This window comes from Carcharhinus amblyrhynchos, chromosome 20, assembly GCF_965287045.1.
Source record: "Carcharhinus amblyrhynchos chromosome 20, sCarAmb.v2.hapA, whole genome shotgun sequence".
NCBI classification, from domain to species: Eukaryota; Metazoa; Chordata; class Chondrichthyes; order Carcharhiniformes; family Carcharhinidae; genus Carcharhinus; species Carcharhinus amblyrhynchos.
In genome coordinates this window covers 43,930,625-43,936,624 of record NC_137343.1, presented here as the reverse complement: position 1 = coordinate 43,936,624, position 6,000 = coordinate 43,930,625, and positions in this window count along the sequence as shown.

The window sequence follows — 6,000 nt, the reverse complement described above, 5'->3', positions numbered from 1 at the left end:
AAGATCAAAGTGTGAGGGAGAGAGAGTGTGTGAGGGAGAGAGAGTGTGGGTGTGAGTGTGAGGGAGAGTGTCAGGAAGGGAGAGTGTGAGGGAGAGAGTGTGTAAGGGGTGGGAGAGTGTGAGTGACAGTGTGAGGGAGAGAGACTGTAAGGGAGAGAGTGTGTGAAGGGTGTGAGGGAGAGAGTGTGAGGAAGAGAGAGTGTGAAGGGTGGGAAACTGTGAGGGAGAGTGTGTGTGAGCGATGGGAGAGTGTAGGGGAGAGAGAATGTGTGGGAGAGTGTGTGAGGAAGAGAGAGCGTGAAGGAGAGAATGTGTGAGGGGTGGCAGTGTGTGAGGAAGAATGTGAGGGGTGTGAGGGTGAGGGACAGAGAATGAGAGGGAGGGAGAGTGTGAGGGAGAGAGAGTGTGAGGGAGAGAGAGTGTGAGGGAGAGAGAGTGTGAGGGAGAGAGAATCTGAAGGGGAGAGTGTGAGGGAGAGAGAATGCAGGGGATTGTGAGTGTGACAGAGAGTGTGTGGGAGAGAGTGTGTGTGAGGGAGAGAGAGTGTGAGGGAGAGAGAGTGTGGGTGTGAGTGTGAGGGAAAGATTGTGTAAGAGGTGGGAGAGTGTGAGTGAGAGTGTGAGGGAGGGAGACTGTAAGGGAGAGAGTGTGTGAAGGGTGTGAGGGAGAGAGTGTGAAGGGTGGGAAACTGAGGGAGAGTGTGTATGAGCAATGGGAGAGTGTAGGGGAGAGAGAATGTGTGAGGGGTGGCAGTGTGTGAGGGAGAATGTGAGGGGTGTGAGTGTGAGGGACAGAGAATGAGAGGAGGGAGAGTGTGAGGGAGTTAAAAATTGATGAGGGCAGAGTGTGTGTAGTTTAGAGATTGTGAGAGGGAGGAGAGAGAGAGATTACAAGGACAGTGTGTGTAGTTGGGGCAGAGGGTGTCCATAAGGCTGGCTCACTCCCAGTATCAGGGTCACTCACCCTTCCCCATGCAGCACCATGATACACTCTCACAGTGGGTGAGTGAAGGAGTGAGCAGCCTGAGACTGTGAGTGAGCTGGACACACACTATCCTGTTACACTCTAATACTCACCTCACACAATACTCATTTTTGTTCAGTAGGTTACTTTGGTTCACAACTTAGTTTTTTAAATTTATTTCTAAAGTTGCTCCACATTTGATCTTTCTGAAAATGCTGGTTTAGCCCGTATTTATCTCGAGATGCTATATTGGTAAAGGAATTGAAGATAATGATTGAAAGGGTGACTTGTGGCCTTGTGAAACAGCGGACTGCCACTTAAAACATCCGCTAGCACTCACTAAAAGAGGCTGCACAGCATATGAACATGGTCAGTATTTCGGATGACCTTTCCTTAGAGCAGCCAGCTGTTTGAGAGTAAACAGGAGAATGAGTAAATATTTGAGAGTATCAATTTCAAACGCCACTTGAAGGGAAACTCACCATTTCATGGTCATCACTGCTGGATCTGTGAACGGAGTCTCTCAAACACATCAGCAGACTTTCTGGGACACTTGCCAAGATTTAGAAATCATAAAATCCCTAGAGTGCAGAAGGAGGCCATTTGGCCTATCGAGTCTGCAGCGATAACAATCCCATCCCAGGCCCTATCCCCACATGTTTGCCCTGCTAATCGTTCTAACCAATCCATCCCGGGACACTAAGAGGGAATTTAGCATGACTGGTGCACCTAACCCGCACATCTTTGGACTATAGAAGGAAACCGGAGCACACCCGCGCAGGCACGGGGAGAATGTGCAAACTCCAAACCGTCACCCGAGGCCGGAATTGAAGCCGGGTCCCTGGCGCTGTGAGCAGCAGTGCTAACCACCGTGCCGCCCATCAACTTTGACCAACATTTCTTCTGGAAATTCTCTGAGGGCTTCACTTTAAGAACTGCTTTTGTTATTTCACCTTATCGGGGTCACCAGGAGAACGCGTGCTTAGCCACGGCCACTTGCCCTTGGATCTGGAAGATGATTTGAACGACATGAGGCCGGCCACCAGCTTGTGCAGTGGATTGGCACATGAGAGGGTAGGAGGACATATCTGCCGCCTGAGGGAGAATACATTCCTCCTCCTCCTCTCGACTTCTACAGGAGAATCTGTAACGCTGTATTTCAGCCCCTTCTCCCACAGTCACCCTGCTGTCTGCTAACCGAGTGGAGATGTCTGCAAACAGCCCACACGCTGCTTCTCAAACATTGTGCCTTACTCAACATTTCGGTGCAAAACCCGACGATATGTATTTAATACCCGCAGGCAAATTCAAGCCACGGTAACCAACAGTTAGGAACAAAACTGTGTGGAACACAGATTTTCAAACAAGTTGTTACCATTACTATGCCTATTAAATCCCTATTTTTATCTCTAGACAAAACAACCGCCCTCGCCCATATATAACTAACTGTAGTCATTAAGTCAGGATTTATAGCAGTATTACACGGCTATTAGTTAGCCACCCAAATGCAGAGCCCGAAACCCGCAGATGCCTCACCAGGGAAAGTGAAGCCAAACCAGTTTTGACGCGGCACCAACTCCGACGCTGCACCTCCAAAGCTTTCGATATTAAAATACTTTCCGTCGCAATCACTACCCCCTCTCCGCTTTCTCTCATTTTGACCCTGTTTTTCTCTCCCCCCACCAAAGTTAACACGACTCGCTCACGTTGTAACTTTCTGTCCCATCTCGTTACCACGCTTGGGACGAGGACAGCGTGAAATACAAAAATAAATCCGTGAAAAGAAAAAGGAAAAGGGTTGAAGGGACAGAATATATATGTATATATATATCACACACTATGCGTGCAGACAGTAGCACACGTCTGGGTGAAACACAGACATATATGAAACAAGTAATTTGCCCACGCTGTCTGTCGCATTGCACCTACAAGTGGTTTCTCCGTCTGCAGAGTAATTACAATTCTGAATACTGTTATGACACACAATTATGTTGCAAGGGGAAGTTTTAAACATTATTTATATCTTTGAGCGTGTATTTAAACTGGGGCCACACAGATCTGTACAGCACATGCACTCCACAATTTTAACACCGATAGTGATAGTTAAGTTTTTTTTCACCATTAACAAATGAGTGTCCTGATCTCTTGTAGTAAGAAGTCTCACGACGCCAGGTTAAAGTCCAATAGGTTTATTTGGAAGCAAACGCCACCAGCTTTCCCCAGTCTAACGTCGGCATCTCCACGTCCTGATTTTTTTGTGGCAGGATAATTACCAAAGGGTAGAACTTTCCATTCTGAGCTGCTCCCCATGTGGACCTGAGATCCCCTTTTATCTCAAGGGACAAAAACTCCGGTCCTGGCGATGACTGAGCGGAGTTTTGATCCCCGAGTTAGTCCCGGAATTCGACAGGTCAGCTCCCAAGCACCAACTTTAAATTGGGCAGAAACCCCAGCGGGTAACCGGGGAGAGAATTCTGCCAATCTCCAGCAGGAAAAATTCCAGGCGAATTTGGCCTTTGGAATACAGATGTGAGGAGGATGCGCAGGCAGTGTAACAAAAGAAAGGCGACAAAGTATAACCGATTTACTGTCATGTTCTCAATAAAAACTAGCTTTCCATTATGATGCAATTCTGGATTCACGCAGAACTCAACAGGACAATCTTAAAGGCATTTTTAACCAATATTGCTGATATTGTTTGCAATAATGTTGGTAAACAAAACATGTTAATAAAATAAAACAAAATCAGTTTCATTTTACATTTGCATCTTATTCACTAGTTAAATATTAAAACACATCCAACAAACGTACACAAATTCATTTACCATTTCTATTCTCTGTAAGTATTTACAAACGGCTATTAATGCAAGTCAAGCTAATTCTGCTGATACTTTTTATGCGGTAACTGCCCAGCGAGGTAATTCAACCTGATTGCTGATTGAAGTGATACAAAGAGAAGGAAAATGACTTGTACGGAAGAAAATCAGACACAAAGCGACATAAAGGAGGAGATTGTCGAAGGCGCTGCCTGATTGCGCCATGTAAAGCTCTAGTCAACATTCAATATGCAACACACGGGTTCGATTGCTTTTGACCCATGGTGGGGATGAGCTTTCACACAAGCCTTCGGAGCTGAGAATTTCGAACGTTTAATAATTTTAGTGAAACGATAACACCTCTTACCGCAGCACATCTACTGTTAGAGCCGTGTCTGCACAGGGCTTCCATGTATTGATGCCATCAGATGGGACCGAGTAATAGCAAGACGGGTCTTAAAGGTCACAAATGCTAAACTACATTTTGTGCCACGTCCTTTGATTGCAAAACATACAACCGCAATGAAAAGTGCAGATTGCTCACTGGCCACGTTCGAGTCTTCCTTTTAAAAATCTAAACATGATTAAAGGGTGAATGAAGGCTATCACTGTCCTGCATTTCAGTTTTAGAGCTTACCTACATCCTGTCCATCACAAAGTTCAGCTATTTAGATCTCCGGAGTATTGTAGGTCTCTTTCTGGATCTCAGCCCGCTGATTGTCAGTCCTATATGCCTGATATTGGTAGCTCCAGAATCCACTATTTCAGTCCTCTTCTGATCAAACCTACACCTTTCATCCCCCATACATATCAGCTCATCAAAACGGCAATCCAACTAGCACCAAGGCATCCTCACCCCTTTGCTTTCTCATCTACACTGGCTCCCAATGCACCATCACCTCCAGTTTCAAATTCTCCTCCTTGCAGTCAAATCACTCCACCGCCTCCACGTTCCCCCCCTCGCCCCCCACCCCACCCCTGCCTTGTCAGTGCTCTGGAATATGTTCCACTTCTTCCCACTCCGGAAAAAAGAAGTTTTAAAAATCCTGACCAGAACCTTAGTTGTACAAGCAAAGTTAAATTAAGTGCGTCTGGCCATTAATGTTGCAGTCTTGGTCATAAGTGTTCACTGTTTATTTTGGGCATGTAGTTTGGCTGCACCTTAGCGAAAGGCTACTGACCCCATTGCATTGCCCCGTTGATGATAGCTTCCTCAACTGAAAACTTAGTTTTGATAAAGTCATTGATCACTATTTGGAAATATAAGCACTCCAGTGCGATTTACTGGATCGCTTGGAGGATTAACTGAATCTGAACATTATTCTGCAATGCCTCCATTTTTAAATTCTCATCAAACTCTTAAATAGGTCTATGGCCTTGCCATCCCCTATCTCTGTAACCTGCTGAACTGGCATCATTCCTAATTACCCCTCATGTCCTGTCTGAATTTATGGCGCCCTTTAGGCTCACTTCCTGCTCCCTTCATTTTCCATAACACTGCTGACCACCCACCCTCCCTTCTGGTTACCCATGTTAGCTGATATTGTTAATAGTTCTCTCTCTTCAGGTAAGATCCCTCTCTCCTTAAAAACTGTGGTCATCACCTCTACACCTTTAAAAACCACTGGCACAACCATCTTTGTTAATAACTGCCTTACTTCCAAATCCATTCTATTTCCTAAGCTCTGGAATGTGGTGTTTTCCCCTAACTATAGAAACCTATCTTTACAGGAGTTCCATTTTGAATTCCACCAACCAAGTTTCTACTTCAGTCACAATACCGAAATGACTCTTATCAAAGGGGCGGCACAGTAGCACAGTGGTTAGCACTGCTGCTTCACAGCTCCAGGGTCCTAGGTTGAATTCAAGACTCAGGTCACTGTCTGTGTGGAGTTTGCACATTCTCCTTGTGTCTGCGTGGGTTTCCTCCGGGTACTCCAAAGATGTGTGGGTTAGGTCGATTAGCTATGCTAAGAAATTGCCCCTTAGTGTCCAGGGATGTGTAGGTTAGAGGGATTAGTGGGTATAATATGTAGGGATATGGGGGTAGGGCTTGGGTGGGATCGTGTTCGGTGCAGACTCGATGGGCCGAAGAGCCTCTTTCTGTACTGTAGGGCTCTATAACGCTATGATTCTACAAATGACATCTTAAGTGAGTTCTCGAAATAAACTATCCCTCCTTGTACACCTCCATCTGCTTACAGCCTTTGGCATTGTGGAC